Source organism: Dendrobates tinctorius, unplaced genomic scaffold, assembly GCF_039654945.1.
Source record: "Dendrobates tinctorius isolate UK_male_01 unplaced genomic scaffold, ASM3965494v1 ptg000294l, whole genome shotgun sequence".
In the NCBI taxonomy this organism is placed as follows: Eukaryota; Metazoa; Chordata; class Amphibia; order Anura; family Dendrobatidae; genus Dendrobates; species Dendrobates tinctorius.
The window spans coordinates 231,657-250,497 of record NW_027361961.1 but is presented as its reverse complement, the minus strand read 5'-3'; the positions used below and the strand labels follow the sequence as shown (position 1 = coordinate 250,497).

Sequence of the window (18,841 nt, the reverse complement as noted above, 5' to 3'; positions counted from 1 at the left end):
CGCCATTTTGGGTTGCCGGCGCCGCCTCCCGACGTCACGCCCCCTCCCAGCGTGCCCTGTGTGTGACGTCAGGGAAGCGCGACCCGGAAGTGGCCGTTCCCTGACGCTGGCTGCTCCTGGATGCGGCAGAGGGGGAGAGGGCGGCGCGGCAGCCACGGCAGAACCCCAGGACCCCAGGCCGTGCTGCTTCTGCGCCCGCTCGGACGCTGAGCCCCCGGGGGACCCGCGGACGGCGCTTCCCTCCCCCGATGCATGGCGCCCAGGACCCTGCCTGTTCTTCCACGCTGGCACGAGAGAGGGGCAGGTACGTGTTCCTTCAGTACACGGGTCCCTGTCAGGACAGGAAACCCAACTGAAGAGAGGGAGATGTACCGCCCTTTTATCTTCAGTAGGGTTCCTGTCCTGACTGGGCGGATCTCCTCTCTCATGTGTGCCGTCATGGGAGACGGGAAAAAAAAACGTTAATACAGGCTGCATATACAGACAGACATTTTCAAAGCTTCTATACTTACATCCAAAGTCTTGTGCTTGCATCCAGAGTCTTGAGAATAATGAACTTGCTGTGTCCTCACCCCCTTTTATATCCCTTTGTTTTAGGAGTGGCTGGAAACAGTTCCTGGACATGTTCAGTCTGAAGTACGCATGCGTATCAAACGCATACGTATGCATGTCCTTGCGTAACAATGCGTTTCCATAGACAGTAATGTGTTGTTTTGACGCACTCATCTGCATGCGCATGGCTGTGCATAATTAATGCCTCAAAAAATGCAACATGTTAAAGATATGTACGCATGAAGCATGCGGATTATACGCTGCGCACAGATACGCTAATGTCAAACCAGCTTCATCTATTGGGCTAACAGCATATTGGTATTAACTACCGCAGCTTTACTAATTTGCAGCTTTATTTTTTTTATATATTTTCATTACTGGGCTAACTGCTATATTTGATAACACTAATTGTGTCTGTATATTCATCTCATTAACCTTGTGGCGTAACTAACCCCCTCTGCATCTCTATCCTATAGAACTAGTAGTGTCATCAGCGCAAATCTATTCAGATTTTAACCCCTTTTTGACAACCCTGTGGTTATTGTCCCGTTTCGCAGCAGTTAAAACCCGACATACACCAACGACACTAAATTATTTATAAATTTATACGTTTACTTCAGAAACTATAGGCAGCGCTTAGAAAAATACAAAATATATTGCAAAAGGAGACAAAATGCGGTATGTACAGACAAATAAAAAGGGACTAAAATAAGAAACTTACTCTCTCTCAGTGACAGGTATGACGTGTCAATAAAGGGGAGGAGAGCCTTCCCAAGGAAAATGGTTCATCAGCACAGCGTCTTAGCTGGCTCTCCTGGCATCTGAGACTGAGAACTCTCCAATTGAGAGAGTCTCAGATTTATGCTTTTCCCCCCAAAACCAAGGGACTCTTCCCTTGCTGACCTCACTTGTTGGGCTGTGATAGAGAACGCCCATTTTTGAAAAGTTATTAAAACTCCTATCTTTCCATATCTTTTGGCTAGGGAGCTCACAGGGTGAAGGTAGGGTTATTTATTATATTTTCCCCTGTGTCGTGACCATTCTTTTGAGACTAAATATGACATGTCTGTTTGTTACTGGAGGGCAGAAACTGTTTCCTTGGCTCAGGATAGCCGTACCGGCTGTAAAACGCTGCCGTGCGTAGCCCTAATTCTACAGATTCTGGAAATATATTTTTCCTGTCTCCATGATTGTGTGTGTTATTAAATTCGGCCTGGAACGGATAAAGGAAATCTGAAAGCAGGAAGTACTGCATTTAACGGGCAATGGGTAATAAAAGTGACCATACTGCTGAAGGGAGGGGGGAGAGTGGATAGTGTTTCACAGAGCAGAGAGTGGGGGGGGGGGGGAAACAACACTAGTGAAGCTCTGTGTTACACCACACAAGCAAAATGGGGTGGGGCAGTAGGAGCTCCGTATGGGTACCAAAGACATTTGGAGATAAACAACCTGTCAGAAAAATGATTTATTTAGTATTTTGCATTTGTGTTGCCAACATCTTGCTATATGGGCTGGATGCATCCTGCAGTGCACTTGTTCAGAGACATGGGCAGGTAAGTGTTGCTGCCTTTTTTTCAGCTGTATTTTTTAATTTTTGGAGGATTTACAGTGCTCTTTTGTGGCATTGCTATTAGTTTTTTTTTTTTTTAAACCAAAGATTTTTATTATATTCAAATGTCGTTATAATTACATTCAAGCACATCTTACAAATCATTTCCATTGCATATAGAGATTTACACGACATTCAATTTCCTCCCCGTCAAGAAGATAAACTAACCCAACCACCTCCCTCCTCCCTCCCCCCCTTCCCAGCTGCAATACAGACTTTCTCAATGTGATTGTCTCCACTGTAACCACATGGCCCAGAGTTTCTCAAAGTGAACTTCCGTATGTCGCCTTCTATAAATTCTCTCCTCCAATCTAATTACATTATTCACACGAGTAACAAACTCCCCAACCGTTGGGGGTTCAGCATCGATCCATTTTTGAGCTATCAGCTTACGGGCAATATATAAGAGTTTTGCTATGATGGACTTATAGGCATTCCCCACCGACACCTCCTCCACATACCCCAACACACACGTTACTGGGTCCCTTCCTATAACACATCGGTATATCTTCTCAACAAGCCCTATAACCTCCTCCCAGTATGATGATAGTCGTGGACAAGGCCAAAGCATATGAAGCATTCCCGCAGGTTCAAATCCACATCTTGGACATTCCGCGTTATCCCTCAAGCCCATTTTCCTCATAAGTTCTGGAGTCTTATATGTTCTATGTACAATATATAGTTGCGATATCCTACCTGGCTCACTCAAAGAGAGTTTAGGTATATACTCTAAAATAGACTCCCATGTGTCATCTACTATTTCCCCCACTTCTCTCTCCCATTTAGATTTTACTGTTAAGGGAGACCCAGCCAAGTAAGAATATAATAAGTCTCTATAGATGGTAGAAATAACACCTCTCGTACCCCCGGACGCACACACAAAATCCAATACCACATCCCTCTGTACCGTCATATTCATTATCTGTTTCTGCGCTTGAAATGCATGCCTGAGACCAAAATATCGAAATTCCCCACTACATGGGAGTCCAAACTCTTCTTTTAAAACAGTAAAAGACTTGATCTCAGACCCTTCCAATAGTTGCCACACATATTGCAAACCTCTCCTCTCCCAATCAATAAAGTCCCGCAGTTTGTATAGTTCAGAAAGGTTCACATTATCCCAGATAGGTGTGTATGTCGTCAATTCCTCAACTCTTCTAAGAATTTTGATATGCTGCCATATTTTGTGCATTAGTCCAAATGTGGGCATGTCCTTCCCTAATCTCCCGAAGTTTCCTGCTTCTAGACTCTGTACCAGTGTTCTCTTGTTGGTCATTTGGGCCAAAACTCTCCCCATAACGCTCAAATTCCCCTCTTCTCTCCAGCCCCTAAAGTGCTGCTCCTGTGTTGCTACAAAGTATATCCATGGATTTGGCGCCGCCAACCCACCCTCTTCCTTCCCCCTTTGCAGTAATTCCAATTTAATTTTTGCTTGCTTTTTCCCCCAAATCAATTCCCTAAAAATGGTGTTAATTTTGTAAAATTTTTTCTTTGGGATCCAAACCGGGGCATTATGAAGGACGTACATCAACTGAGGCATCATAATCATTTTAATTAAATTTGTCCTCCCCACTATTGATAGTACTAGCTTACACCATGCTGTCATCTTAACTTTAAATTTAACTAGTAATGGGTCCAAGTTTAGTTCGAGAAATCTAGACACAGGCATAGATACCCATATTCCGAGGTATTTAAATTCCTTAACTACTTTCAAGTGTCCAGCTATCCCCCCCTCATCTCGAACTCCCAGCTCTCTATCAACCCCCATGATACATGACTTGTCCCAATTAATTCTCAATCCGGAAAAGTGTCCAAATTTCCCTATAAGGTCCATGACCTCAGTCAGTGCTTTTCCGCCGTCTTTCAAGAACAGGAGTATATCGTCCGCGTATAGGGCGATCTTTTCCTCCAATTCCCCATATCTAAAGCCTTGTATTTCCTTGGAATTACGAATTTTAACCGCCAACGGTTCCATCGCTACAGCAAACAATAACGGCGACAATGGACATCCCTGGCGAGTTCCTCTGAACAACCCAAATGCCTCCGAAGTCTCCCCATTAATCCTAATAAATCCTTTGGGGTCTACATACAGTAACTTAACCCAGGAGATAAATCTATGCCCAAATCCCATGCATTTCAGTACTGCCCATAAATACTTCCACTCTACCCTATCAAATGCCTTTCGTGCATCCAATGAGACCACCACCCTTTCCCCCCTGTTATCTGCTGGGATTTGAATATTTAAAAAAAGTCTTCGCAGGTTAATGGCGGTGGATCTATTTTGTAAGAACCCTGATTGGTCTGGATGTATCAATTTTGGGACAACTCTAGACATTCTTATCGCCAACATTTTGGCTAGTATTTTAACATCTGATGTCAATAATGAGATTGGTCTATAGGATTCTACGGATGAGGCATCCTTCCCTTCCTTAGGAATCACCACGATTACAGCCTCCCTCATAGATCCTGGCAATACCCCTTTCTCCACTGCTACCTCAAATACATGCTTAAGTTTGGGTGCTACAATTCCTATTAACTCTTTGTACACTTCTCCTGGGATCCCGTCAGATCCAGGTGATCTGTCATTTGTTAATGATAGGATAGCCTTCTCTACCTCTTCCACAGTAAATAATTCTTCCAAGTTTTGTTTATCAATATCATCTAACTTAGGTAATTCTATCTCTTGTAAATATCTATCCATCTCCAGATCCGAGGCCCTCAATTCCGAAGTATACAGTTCTACATAGTATTCCTTAAAACAATCCAAAATCTCGGTAGTATCCTTATGGGCTGCCCCATCTCTAGTGACAATTTTGTATATTTGTGAGGGTTGTTTCTGCGCTGTAGTAATCACTGATAATAAGTGTCCCACCTTTTCCCCCTCTTCATAGAACAATGCTTTTTGGAATGCCCTTTTCTTATCTATCCCCTGTAGGTACAACTTATTTACTTCCTCTTGTGCTTCTTTTAATGCGTTTTGGGTGTCGGTATTAGGTCTAACTATCATTTCCTCCTCTGCTCTGCTGAGCCTATCTGCTGCCTCCTGATTCACTTGCCTCTTTCGTGTCTTCTGTCTCGAAATATCTCGTATGAATAATCCCCGCAAGTAAGCTTTTATGGTATCCCATACTATAAGTGGATCCGCAGTACCTTCGTTTAACTGAAAAAACTCAACAATATCATTTTTAATAGTTCCCATGTTTAAACATTTGAGCCATTCCGGGTGGATTGTCCCCCCTGCTCTCTTCCCTTTCCCTATTCCCACTCTCAGACTAACCACAACTGCCCTGTGATCGGAGATAAGTCTCTGTAAGTATTCCACCGTCCCAACCATTCTGTCCATGCCCAGTGCTAAGTCTATTCGTGATAAAGTGTGATACGAGGTCGAATAACACGAAAAGCATTTTTTCCCCTCATTACGTACTCTCCATAAGTCTATCATATCCATTTCGCTAACATATATCCCAAATGGAGTCATCTTGTCTTTCCTAGAGCAATTTCCCGCAGTACCCGCCCGGTCCCAAAACTCATTCATAACATTATTAACGTCTCCTAATATTAGCACTGGACAATCCCCTCTCCCCCCAATCCACTCAAAAATCTCCTGCAGTTTCTTTTTCGAATATGGGGGTGGAATATAGAGGGCCACCACAATTATGCATATTCCAGAAATTCGACAGTGCAAAGAGACAAACTGTCCGTCTTTATCTATGCAAGAATCAATTTCTTCATAATGAGTACTAGAGTGTATCAGTACAGATACTCCCCTTGCGTAAGCCGAGTACATAGAGTGATAGGCCCGAGCGATCCATTTTTTCCCCCCCAACCAGTTTTCCTTTCCTTTAATCAAGTGGGTTTCCAATAAACATGTGATAGCTGGACTATGCCTCCTAATTTCTGCCATAACTGCCGCTCTTTTATTTGGATCAGACACTCCCCGTATGTTCCAACTTAGGATTTTTGCATCACCACTCATTATGTCCTAAAGATATAAAATGTAACCGAGCTCCTATGGTCACTATATTATATTGCAGTATATGAACTACCCCATATCAAGGCCCCCCCTGCCTCCCTCCACTCCCCCCCCTCCCCTCTGTCCCAATCTAGCTGATTCTCTCTTTCCAACGAGAGAGGGTACAGCCAGCACCCAGTTATTGCAAACCCATACAAAGCCACTGAATCTCCTCCGCTCCTTTGGCGTCCATCGCTCCCACCATCAAAAACAAGAATGCTCAACAGTACTCATCAGGCCGCATAACATTTTCAAACAAGGATATTGCAATAATAATCAAAAACGTCCGGGGATCAATACCCCTAAAAAATAGTTCTGAAAAAACCAGGTACCTCGGGGCACCACATCAAAAAGAGAAAAGGATATATGTCCGAGAGTCTCTACTTCATCCTTCTCCGTCTCTCTCTGCTCCCAGCTTGGAGCGATTGTTCTCCATCCATTTGACGGCTTCTTCTGGGGTCGGGAAGAACTGAACAGACCCCAACGCTGCAACTCTCAGTTTGGCAGGATACATCATAGAATACTTCACTCCCAGCGCTCTCATTCCTCTCTTGACCTCGCCGAATTTCATCCGCATTTTCTGGACCTCTGCTGAATAGTCCGGATATATTTCTATACGGCTTCCATTAAACGTGAGGTCCTGCAGCTTCCTGGCTTCCCGGAGGATAGTCTCTCTGTCCCTGCAATTTAGTATCCTAGCCAGCATAGTACGGGGAGCACTACCCGGTGGGAGGGGTCGTAGGGGGACACGGTGCGCTCTCTCCACTGCGAACACCCTGGAGAGCGTGTCTCTGCCGATCTTGGATAAAATCCATTGCTCAATAAAGTCGGTGGGGTCGCTGCCCTCTGCTTTTTCCGGAAAGCCCACAAATCTAAGGTTGTTCCTCCTTGATCTATTTTCTAAGTCGTCCTGTTTTAAGTGCACTTCTGATATCTTTTGAGCATGCTGGGACTGAGTTTTCTGCATTTTGTTTACAGAGTCCTCAGTGGTGCTCACCCTCTCTTCCACAGCACCCATCCTGGTATCTGCTTTGTTCAGTGCCTCCTTAATGCCAGTGATTTCTTCTTTAATCTTATCAACCCGACTATTCAATCTAGTCAGTGTCCTTTTGCAAAACGACACCACCATAAAGACATCTTTCAGGGTCGGCTCTCTCTCAGGGGTCTCATCATCAGCTCCACTGTCTTCCTCCTCAGACATACACTCAGGGCCAGCGACTTCCCCTCCCCCTCTCCTCCTGTTATCAGCATCTCCTGTGGCTGCATCGCTCACTCCTTCTCCCTCCAGCACAATACCTTCTCCGGTGTCCCCCTCCTCCTCCCTTGCAAAGCGCTGCAGCTTCTGGAGGATCTGTGACCGTTTACCATAGCTTTCAGACTGTCTCCGCGCCTCCTCCACTTTCCCGGCGCCATCTTGTGCAGTCACGCTGCCGTCCTCCCCGATGTCTTTCTGCCTCCTCCTTCCCATCTCAGCGCTCCTCTGTACTCCCGGCGTCTCCCCCGACTCTTATGCACTCACTGTGCCGATAGATGTGCCCAGATCAGTGCTAAAGTGGCCTGCTGAAGGATTTTTCATAAAGCTGATGGCAGAGCTCCTCTGCCTAGCGTCTGCTCACATCAGCGCTAGGCCACACCCCCCGCATTGCTATTAGTTTAGTGATAAGACTTGCAAGCGAGGGGACCCTTGACGTTGGGTTGCGAGCTTGCATATTTTGGCCAAAATATCAACCAATGCCTCACTATTTATATGTATTTTGTGCACTCTGTTTTTCAGGGTGCAGCCAAGCGCAGCACGTTTGGTCTTGTATACAGGGGTGCTCACATTGGGATGCATTTAGAGAGTGCTGGCCAGCCCGCCTACTCAAGAAGTATGGGCGTGACTAATAGGCTGTGAACCAGACACTATGCATTACCTTCATGTGAACAGTGCCCTACACAGGCCCCTATTGTGCAAACATATACTAATCAGTCACCCCCTCCATTAACTGGTAGGCTGTGAGTGGCTGTTTATTTAGTATTTTGCACCTCTGATGCCAACATCTTGCTATATGGGCTGGCTGCATCCTGTAGTGCATTTCTTCTTAGACCTGGGCAGGTAAGTGTTGCTGCCCCTTTTTAAGCTGTATTTTTGAATTTTTGGAGGATTTATATTCCTGTTCTGTGGTGTGGCTATTAGTTTAATTTCACAAAGTAATTTCAACATTTCCAAATGGAGCAGAATGTTGTGGTCTAGAGGCAAAATGGTGATCACACAATTGTGATACGACTGGACTAGACAATCGATAAAGCAGCCACAGCCGGTGACTGAGAAGAATCTGTGACTTCTCTGCATTTAGTTGTTACTACTCACCTGGGTAGTCATATGTAGGAATCTCCTCTTTACACCACTCATCACCCCTCACATATGTCTCTGTAGTATTAATATGGGTCAGATCTTCACCCTGAGACAAATATTGTACAAGTCACAGACAGATGGAGAAGTCACATCTATGATCAGCTCTAATCCTGCCATCTCCACCGCTCTCATTACACAAGTATAAAACATATAATACTGGTGGATAAAACAAGACTGAGCACAAGACCTTCACAGCCATCTACACATCATAGGGGAGATCTCATGACACCTTCTCTCCATCTACCTGATGATCCTGAGGAACACTGCGATCTTCTTGTTTACAGTCCTGTGGAAGAAGAGGACGGGGACATCTCTCTGGTGTTGTCCTCTTACTGGATAGATCTGGAGGAAACACATACAGGGACTGAATTCATTCATTACATACAGATAATTATAGGCCGTGTGTATTTAGTCCTGTCCACTACCTGGTGATGTGAGGGGCTGGGGAACCTCCATCATGACGTCCTTGTATACATCTTTGTGTCCTTCTAAATACTCCCACTCCTCCATGGAGAAATAGACGGCAATATTCTGACACCTTATAGGAACCTGACACATACAATGATACCGTCATCCCCCAATCTCTTCATAGCATTACTGTATAATGTCCCAACATTCACAGCAGTGTCACCTCTCCAGTCAGCAGCTCAATCATCTTGTAGGTCAGTTCTAGGATCTTCTGGTCATTGATGTTTTCATATACCATGGGGTTACATGGAGGCCTTGGGATTGGACTCAGGGGTCTTCCCCATCTGTCAGACACAGGATCCTGACAGCGCTCACTAGAGGTCTTCTTCACTACTGTGTAATCCTGGTTATGGAGAGACACATTAATAAATCTCACTACAGACATTTCCAGAGTCCTCACCTCTCCAGTTCTGTCCATCTGTTATTCCCATAGATAAGAATGATGTAATGTGACGTCATCAGAATCTCTCACCTCTCCAGTAAGCCGGAAGAGGATCTTTAGGGTGAGGTGTAATATCCTCTCCGCCATCTTGTCTCTGTCCATATCCATTCTTGATCGGTAAATCACGAAAATTCTCTTCTATAGAAGATCTTCACTGAGAGGATCCGATATTGTAGAGACCTGAATGAGAAGATGAGCCGATGTAACATCATAAAAATCCTGTGTAATTTTACAATTATTGGAGATATTAAAAGGAAATATATGAGGAGATAGAACGTGTACATGTTGTATTCTCTAGTCTTTTATGGACTGGAACATAAGTTGTAATGCTGACTAACACATCTCCTCCATGCTCCCAATCACTGGCTATGTTACTCACGGTTTCAGCAACTGATTGGCTGTAGGAATCACAAGTTCGTTGGGAATGACTAGGAAATACAGAGACTGGGCAACAATGATATTTTTATTACTGCGCTTTTCCCTGACATCTACTAATAAAACCTATATATTTAGGCCACAGACAACAAGCAGTTTCTTCCTCGGAGTCGGCAGCTGAATACGTTCCTCATAGACTCATCTTCCATAACGCTAATTCTCGTCTCATTTACCAACACTGGAATCGGCATTAGCAATACTGCAGGAGATATTCATTACACATGACGTGAGAAAATAGAATTAGACTTTCCGATAATTCAGTTTCTAGTAACCCACCACGACAGCACACGTGGAGGAGGTTACCCCTTTCCTAATAGGGACAGGAAATGACAAAGAGGTTAAATAACCCCTCTCACATCCTCCCCTTCAGTGTTATTATAAAAGGACCACAGGAGAAGGAATGCATTAAATCATATTTATTCTCTTAAGAACATAAATTAAGCAAAGGGAGGGATTACTCCTGCTGTCGTGGTGGGTTACTAGAAATTGAATTACCGGTAAATCAAACACGACACATGAAGTTAAGCCATAACAATATTCAGCCTTTATTACTGCACAATGGCAAACAGAATAAAAACACTAAAAAAGAGACACATGTCCAATATGCCTCACAAGGTAAATATATACATGTAGCCATATTGAAAGTATTCATCATAGACAAATATATGACACTAGATGGTGGCCCGATTCTAACGCATCGGGTATTCTAGAATATGTATGTAGCTTCTTTATGAACATTTAATAATAATGTAATAATGCACCCCCCAATCCTGGTATGCATGGTCCTCTCACCCCCCCCTTTCCTGGTATGCATGGTCCCCCTCACCCCCCCTTTCCTGGTATGCATGGTCCCATCACCCCCCTTTCCTGGTATGCATGGTCCCCCTCACCTCCCCTTTCCTGGTATGCCTGGTCCCCTCACCCTCCTTTCGTGGTATACATGGTACCCCTCACCCCCCTTTCATGGTATGCATGGTACCCCTCACCCCTAGGAAACTGCACACATACAAAAAAAAAAAAACAAAAACACCATTTATACTCACCCATCTTTCCTGTGGTCCAACGCTGTCCTGTTCTGCCGGAGGCAGGGGGGAGGAGTGTGGCACTGGCGCCGGAGTACGCGCATGCCCACACCGTGCTGTCCGGCGCCATTTTCCTGAAGAGACACTGCAAATGTGTCTTCTGGAAAATAGCGCCAGATCGCGCATGCGCATAGCGCTTACTCCGGCGTCAGTGCCACACTCCTCCCCCAGCCTCCTGCCCCGGTCACCGTAAGAGAAGAAGCGCCGCAGCAATGCTCCTCCCGGTGAGGTAAGTATGGCGCCGGAGATGGCGATCTCCGGCGCCATACCCATTATCATACAGTACCTGTCTGGGTCACGGAAATTCTGCGTCGCTGATTGGTTGAGCCCGGCTGCCGCGACCAATCAGCGACGCGGTATTTCAGTTACAGACAGACATAAGACGATTATATATATATATATATATATATATATATATATATATAGCCAGATATCAAGTATATCAAATGATGGCTAGCACAAAGATGATATGTAGCTCCTATACAATTTACTATATACAATCTGCATAAACTGTGTTCCAAATTATTATGCAAAAAGAGTTTAAGAGTGATAAGGTTAGAATTTTTTTGTTTGTCATTTAAACTCATTGATGGTGATGTGTGTCAGGGCTCTTTATATCACAGAAAGCAATTGCAGATACCTGTGCAAATTAGTTTGGCAGGTGTGTCCAAATAAAGGCAAGACTACTTAAGAAGGCTGTTCCACATTATTAAGCAGCCTACATTTTTTGCCAAAATGGGAAAGAAAAAGATGTGTCGGCTGCTGAGAAGCAACAAATTGTGGAGTATTTAGGTCAAGGCATGACTACAATCAACATTGCCAAGACACTTCATCGTGATCATCGCACAATCAAGAAGTATGTAGCTGATTCCCAGCACACACGTGTGCGTGCTGATAAGGAAAAGTTGAGGACTCTTACCAACAGGCAATTGCGTCAGGTTAAAAGAGCAGCTGCAAAAATGCCTTCTCATAGCAGCAGACAAGTTTTTGAAGCTGCTGGTGCCTCCAACGTCCCCCGAACAACAAGATGCAGGGTCTTCAGAGGTTTGCAGCTGTGCGTAAGCCATCCTGTCGACCACCTCTATCCACTGCACACAAGCAGAAATGGCTCCAGTGGGCCAAACGATACATGAAGACTGACTTCCAAACTGTTTTGTTCGCTGATGAGTGCCGTGCAACGCTCGATGGTCCAGATGGATGGAGTGGAGGATGGCTGGTTGATGGACACCCCATAAAAACACGGCTAAGGTGCCAACAAGGAGGAGGTGGAGTAATGTTTTGGGCTGGAATCATGGGCAGAGAGATTGTCGGCCCCTTTAGGATCCCTGAAGGGGTAAAGATGAACTCCATAATCTATGTGGAGTTTCTAAAACAGCACTTCCTGCCATGGTTCAAGAGGAAGAACTGTGCTTTCCGCAGCAAGATCATTTTCATGCATGATAATGCACCGTCTCATGCTGCAAATAACACATCTGCATCTCTGGCTGCTATGGGAGGACAAACTTATGGTGTGGCCACCATCTTCCCCTGACCTCAACCCCATTGAGAACCTCTGGAGCATCATCAAAAGGAATGTCTATGATGGCGGAAGGCAGTTCACATCTAAGCAACAGCTCTGGGAGGGTATTCTGTCCACATGCAAAACAATTGAAGCACAAACCATCCAAAAACTGACAAATTCAATGGACGAGAGAGTTCAGACGCTTCTTTCCAACAAGGGGTCCTATGTGCAAATGTAACATCACCTAGAAGAAAGTTTTGACTTGAAAATTGTTTGATTTCATTTTGTAATAAGCTGATAATGCTTATAATTTCACAATTGACCATTTTTTTGTTCAAAATAAAAAAGGTTGAAAACTCTGCTGTGCATAATAATTTGGAACATGCATTTTGAGTGTTTTATTTTAAAAAATATACTGTTTTCATAGGCAGTTTGTTCAAAAACATTGCAATTATACTAGAATATTAGATGACTGGAAAATAACAATGACTGCAATTCATATAGGTAATTTAGAGAAAATATGAGGAAATATTTTTTGCATAATAATTTGGAACACCGTGAATATACCCTGCCACAAGATAAAGTATAAGTGCACATACCCTAGCGGATATATCATAAGGGTAATACAATAATAATGGTAATGATGATACAGTACCAAATAGTATACAATGATACACCCAGAACACAGTATAAATAAGTAACCACTATAGAGTTTGCACATCTAATATAGAAAGCTCAAAGTGTGTATGTATGTATGTATGTATGTATGTATGTATGCATGCATGCATGTATGTATGTATGGGATAGGCATCCGCACCGTCGCAGCTACAGCCACAAAATTTGGCACAGTCACACGTCTGGACCCCAAGAGTGTCCTAAGCTATGTTGTGAGGCAAAATTTTAACCCCGCGCGTTCCAATTCACCAAACAATTTTGCCCCATCTACGTAATGGGGAAAAAGTGTGTGCGTATCAAGCCCCGCCCCTCATTATGATGTCACAATGGTTGCCATGGCGACGCTGATGTCATCATAGGTTGCAAGCCCTGCCGCCGCTCATTATGATGTCATAATGGTTGACTATGGGATGGAAAATGTGTGATGGGTATATGAGCACTGGACTATGGGATGGAGGATATGTATGACGGGTATATGGGCACGGGCCTATGGGATGGAGGATAATTATAATTTGCTATAACTAACCACAGTTAGTTACTATGCCCAGGCAGCGCCAGGCTCTTCATCTAGTAGTATAATAAAGTGTCAACATTTGTAGTTAACATAGTGGCAGATACAAGTGAAGTATAGTCACAGACGGCGCAAAAAAAAGTCCTGCGCCAACGAAGCGCTATGTAATACCAATGTGTCCTCACCCCCTGGGACAAAGCACTACATGTAATAAAGGTTTTCCATGTTTTTTGGTAAATGGAGTTGGTCACTGCCTTTCGGCTTCTTTGTAGTGTCCTAATGACCTTTTCCTGATAATCCCCTGGTCTTCAAGATTGAGAATTCAGAAGCCAGGCCTTCAGGTGTAACCTCTCAGGATCCAGATGGTCCCCGGTAGAAAAAGTAGTTCCATCGGTCCTTCTACCCTTAGGTTGGTAAGGGTCCCGAACCAGCTTCTCTTGGTCCAGAATGGAGCTATCAAGATACCAAGTTTACCTTGACCCTTTCACTCCTTATCTTTTGCAGAACTCTCGGTAGAACTGGTAAAGGAGGGAAGGCATAAGCCAGTCTGAATGTCCATGGGTGGGCTAAAGAGTCTACACCTAAGCAGGGATCGTTGGATTTAGTGAATAATATTGATCCACCTTTGCGTTCTGACCACTTGCGAATAGGTCCACCTCTGGATGGCCCCACCTTCTGTTCAGTATCTGAAAGACCTCGCGGTCTAGACCCCATTCCCCTGGATGGATCCTTATTCTGTTAAAATAAAAAAAATTCATCCTGTAAGTTTACCGCACCCCTTATATGTAGAGCGGACAGGGAGAAAAGGTGTTGTTCTGCCCCAAAAAAAAATATTCTGACCGATATTGATTTCAGATCCTCGTGCCTTGTACTTCCCTGATGGGGAAGATGGGAAACTGTTGTCATGTTGTCTGAGTATATTTTGATGAGGGTGTCCTGGCCAAGGGTTACTGCTGCCCTGAGGACCTCCTCCACCGCTTTCAGTTCCCTGAAGTTTGAGGACCGTTGGCTTATGTCGTCTGACCAGCATCCTTGTAGTATGTGTTGGGATACCATGGCTCCCCATTCTGTCCCCATGGCATCTACCTCTATAGTGACCACTGGGTCTTGCGTCCAGGGAACCTCTTTGCTTAAGTTATCTTTTTGTAGCCACCATGTTAATGAAGTTTTACACAAGGTGGTATTTGGATTTTGTCTATTGATTCTGGGGATCCATCCCAATTTGTCAGGATGTGAGTCTGTAGTGTCCTGTTGTGAGCTTGTGCCCATGCTAACATCTGGATGCAGGATATCATGGATCCGAGAACTGACATGGCGCATCTTAATATTATCTCCCTGCTCTGCAGCATCTTAATCTTCACCCTTAGTAAGATTTGTTTTTGTCTGGGCAAGAAAGACATTTGGCTGTGTGAGTCTAGTTGGACTCCTAAGAATGTTTTTGCTGTTGCCAGTATCATATCTAATTTCTTGTGGTTCACTATCTAGCCTAGGGATGACAAGATCTGGGTTGTCATCTGTATTATGTTCCTGTAGCATGGGTACCGAAGGAGCCACTAACAAGAGGGCATTGAGGTATGGGACTATACATATATGCTAACCTCTGACGCAAGCCATGACCTCTGACATGATCTATGTGAAGATCCGTGGGGCTGAGGATAGCACAAAGGGGAAGACGTTGAACTGGTAATGGTCTATGTGCTCTCCCCTGGCAATTGCGAACCTCAGGAATCTCTAATAAGTTGAATGGATCGGGATGTGATAATACGCATCCTGTAGGTCTATAGTCGTCATGATGAAATCCTGTCCAATCAGAGGTACTGTTGACCTGACGGATTCCATTTTGAATCTTCTGTATGCTACATAGCGATTCAGGGGTTTCAGGTTGATTATAACCCGATGAGATCCGTTTCTTTTTTTTATGAGGAATAGGTTGGAGTAATGTCCCCTGTTCCTCTCTCTTTCCGGGACTATGGAGACTATCCTTGCGGCTAATAGGTCTTCTACTCCCGCTATCAGGGTCGACTGCAGCTATGGAGAGGAGAGACGTGTTGTTATTATCTTTGAGGTTATGAGACAAACCATCTTTATTCCTTCCCCGACTGATTTTAGAGTCCATTGATCTGAGCAGATTTTTTGCCACTGTGGAAAGAAGTCTGAGATGCCACCTCCCACCATGATTAGAGTTGAGCGATACCGTCCGATACTTCAAAGTATCGTATCGGATGGTATCGGCCGATCTTTAAAAAAAGTATCGGTATCGCCGATTCCGATACCGGAAGTCCCATTCAAGTCTATGGGACTTCCGGTATCGGAATAAGAAAAACCCTTTCCTGCCCTTGTACAGCCTCTCTGGGGTCTGTACGGGCCTTTCGGGGGGCTGTGCCGGCCTGCCAGGGGGTCTGTGCAGGCTCCGGTGGTCTGTGCCGGCCTGCCGGTGGTCTGTGCAGGCTCCGGGGGGCTGTGCCGGCCTGCCGGGGGGCTGTGCCCACAGCCCCCTGCCGGGGGGCTGTGCCGGCCTGCCGGGGGGCTGTGCCGGCCTGCCGGGGGGCTGTGCAGGCATCGTCCGATGGGACTACAAGTCCCATCGGGCGATGCCTGCTACCATGACAGTGATTGACACATTAGCCAATGATGGGACAGTAGTAGTCCCATCATCCGGCTAATGTGTTAAATGTAAAAAAAAAAAAAAAAAAAAAAATTACATGCTACATACATACAACATGCATACTACATACATGCTACATTCATACTACATACATGCTACATTCATACTACATAAATACTACATGCAACATACATACTACATATATACTACATGCATGCTACATACATACTGCATGCTACATACATACCACATATATACTACATACATACTACATGCATGCTACATGCATGCTACATAACACATATATACTACATGCATGCTACATGCTACATACTACATATATACTACATGCATGCTACATACTACATGCTACATACATACTACATATATACTGCATGCATGCTACATACATACTGCATGCTACATGCATGCTACATACATACTACATACATACTACATGCTACATACATACTACATATATACTACATACATACTACATACATACTACATGCATGCTACATACATACCACATACATAACACATATATACTACATGCATGCTACATACATACTACATGCTACATACATACCATATACATACTACATGCATGCTACATACATACTACATGCTACATACATACCATATACATACTACATGCATGCTACATACATACTACATGCTACATACATACTACATATATACTACATGCATGCTACATACATACATACTACATATATACTACATGCATGCTACATACTACATGCTACATACATACTACATGCTACATGCATGCTACATACATACTACATACATACTACATGCTACATACATACCACATATATACTACATACATACAATACATTCATACAATACATACATAGACATACCGTACATATAACATAGAGTAACATACTTACCAATACTTGTCACATTGTTCCCCGAAGCCATTGTCTTTTCCGGAATAAATATTAACATAACAAACCACAAAAATACTCACCCACGATCCGAAGCAGTCCACGAGTGTGTCCCACGACGATCTTGGGTAGAGAACTGCAGCATCAGCTGTTGCTGCCGTTCTCTACGGGCTGCAGGAATCCAATGACGGAAGGTAGGTATCCTTCCGCACTGTATTCCTCCGCCACTTAAAAAAAAAAGAAGTACCTAGTCTCACTTTATGCCATTGCTGTGTGGGAAATTCCCACACAGCAATGGCATAAAGTGAGACTAGGTACTTCTTTTTTTTTTTAAGTGGCGGAGGAATACAGTGCGGAAGGATACCTACCTTCCGTCATTGGATTCCTGCAGCCCGTAGAGAACGGCAGCAGCATCTGATGCTGCCGTTCTCTACCCAAGATCGTCGTGGGACACACTCGTGGACTGCTTCGGATCGTGGGTGAGTATTTTTGTGGTTTGTTATGTTAATATTTATTCCGGAAAAGACAATGGCTTCGGGGAACAATGTGACAAGTATTGGTAAGTATGTTACTCTATGTTATATGTACTGTATGTCTATGTATGTATTGTATGTATGTAGTATATATGTGGTATGTATGTAGCATGTAGTATGTATGTAGTATGTATGTAGCATGCATGTAGCATGTAGTATGTATGTAGCATGCATGTAGTATATATGTAGTATGTATGTAGCATGCATGTAGTATATATGTAGCATGTATGTAGTATGTATGTGGTATGTATGTAGCATGTAGTATGTATGTAGCATGCATGTAGTATATATGTAGTATGTATGTAGCATGTAGTATGTATGTAGTATGTATGTAGTATGTATGTGGTATGTATGTGGTATGTATGTGGCATGTAGCATGCATGTAGTATGTATGTAGCATGTAGTATGCATGTAGTATGTATGTAGTATGTATGTAGTATGTATGTAGCATGTAGTATGTATGTAGCATGCATGTAGTATATATGTAGTATGTATGTAGTATGTATGTGGTATGTATGTAGCATGCATGTAGTATGCATGTAGCATGCATGTAGTATGTATGTAGCATGCATGTAGTATGTATGTAGCATGCATGTAGTATGTATGTAGCATGCATGTAGTATATATGTAGTATGTATGTAGCATGTAGTATGTATGTAGTATGTATGTAGTATGTATGTGGTATGTATGTGGTATGTATGTGGCATGTAGCATGCATGTAGTATGTATGTAGCATGTAGTATGCATGTAGTATGTATGTAGTATGTATGTAGTATGTATGTAGCATGTAGTATGTATGTAGCATGCATGTAGTATATATGTAGTATGTATGTAGTATGTATGTGGTATGTATGTAGCATGCATGTAGTATGCATGTAGCATGCATGTAGTATGTATGTAGCATGCATGTAGTATGTATGTAGCATGCATGTAGTATGTATGTAGTATGTATGTAGTATGTATGTAGCATGCAGTATGTATGTAGCATGTATGTAGTATGTATGTAGTATATATGTAGTATGTATGTAGCATGCATGTAGTATATATGTAGTATGTATGTAGCATGCATGTAGTATGTATGTAGTATGTATGTAGCATGCAGTATGT

At 43.6% G+C, this 18,841-nt stretch overlaps 1 protein-coding gene and 1 pseudogene across 1 annotated transcript in view; both read right to left on the bottom strand.

The window, feature by feature from the left end:
* Nucleotides 1-18,841, bottom strand: part of LOC141072991 (uncharacterized) — a 481,253-nt gene that overhangs the window by 458,089 nt on the left and 4,323 nt on the right. The gene's annotated exons all lie outside the window — the stretch shown is intronic.
* Nucleotides 1-18,841, bottom strand: part of LOC141073008 (uncharacterized) — a 47,537-nt pseudogene that overhangs the window by 24,393 nt on the left and 4,303 nt on the right.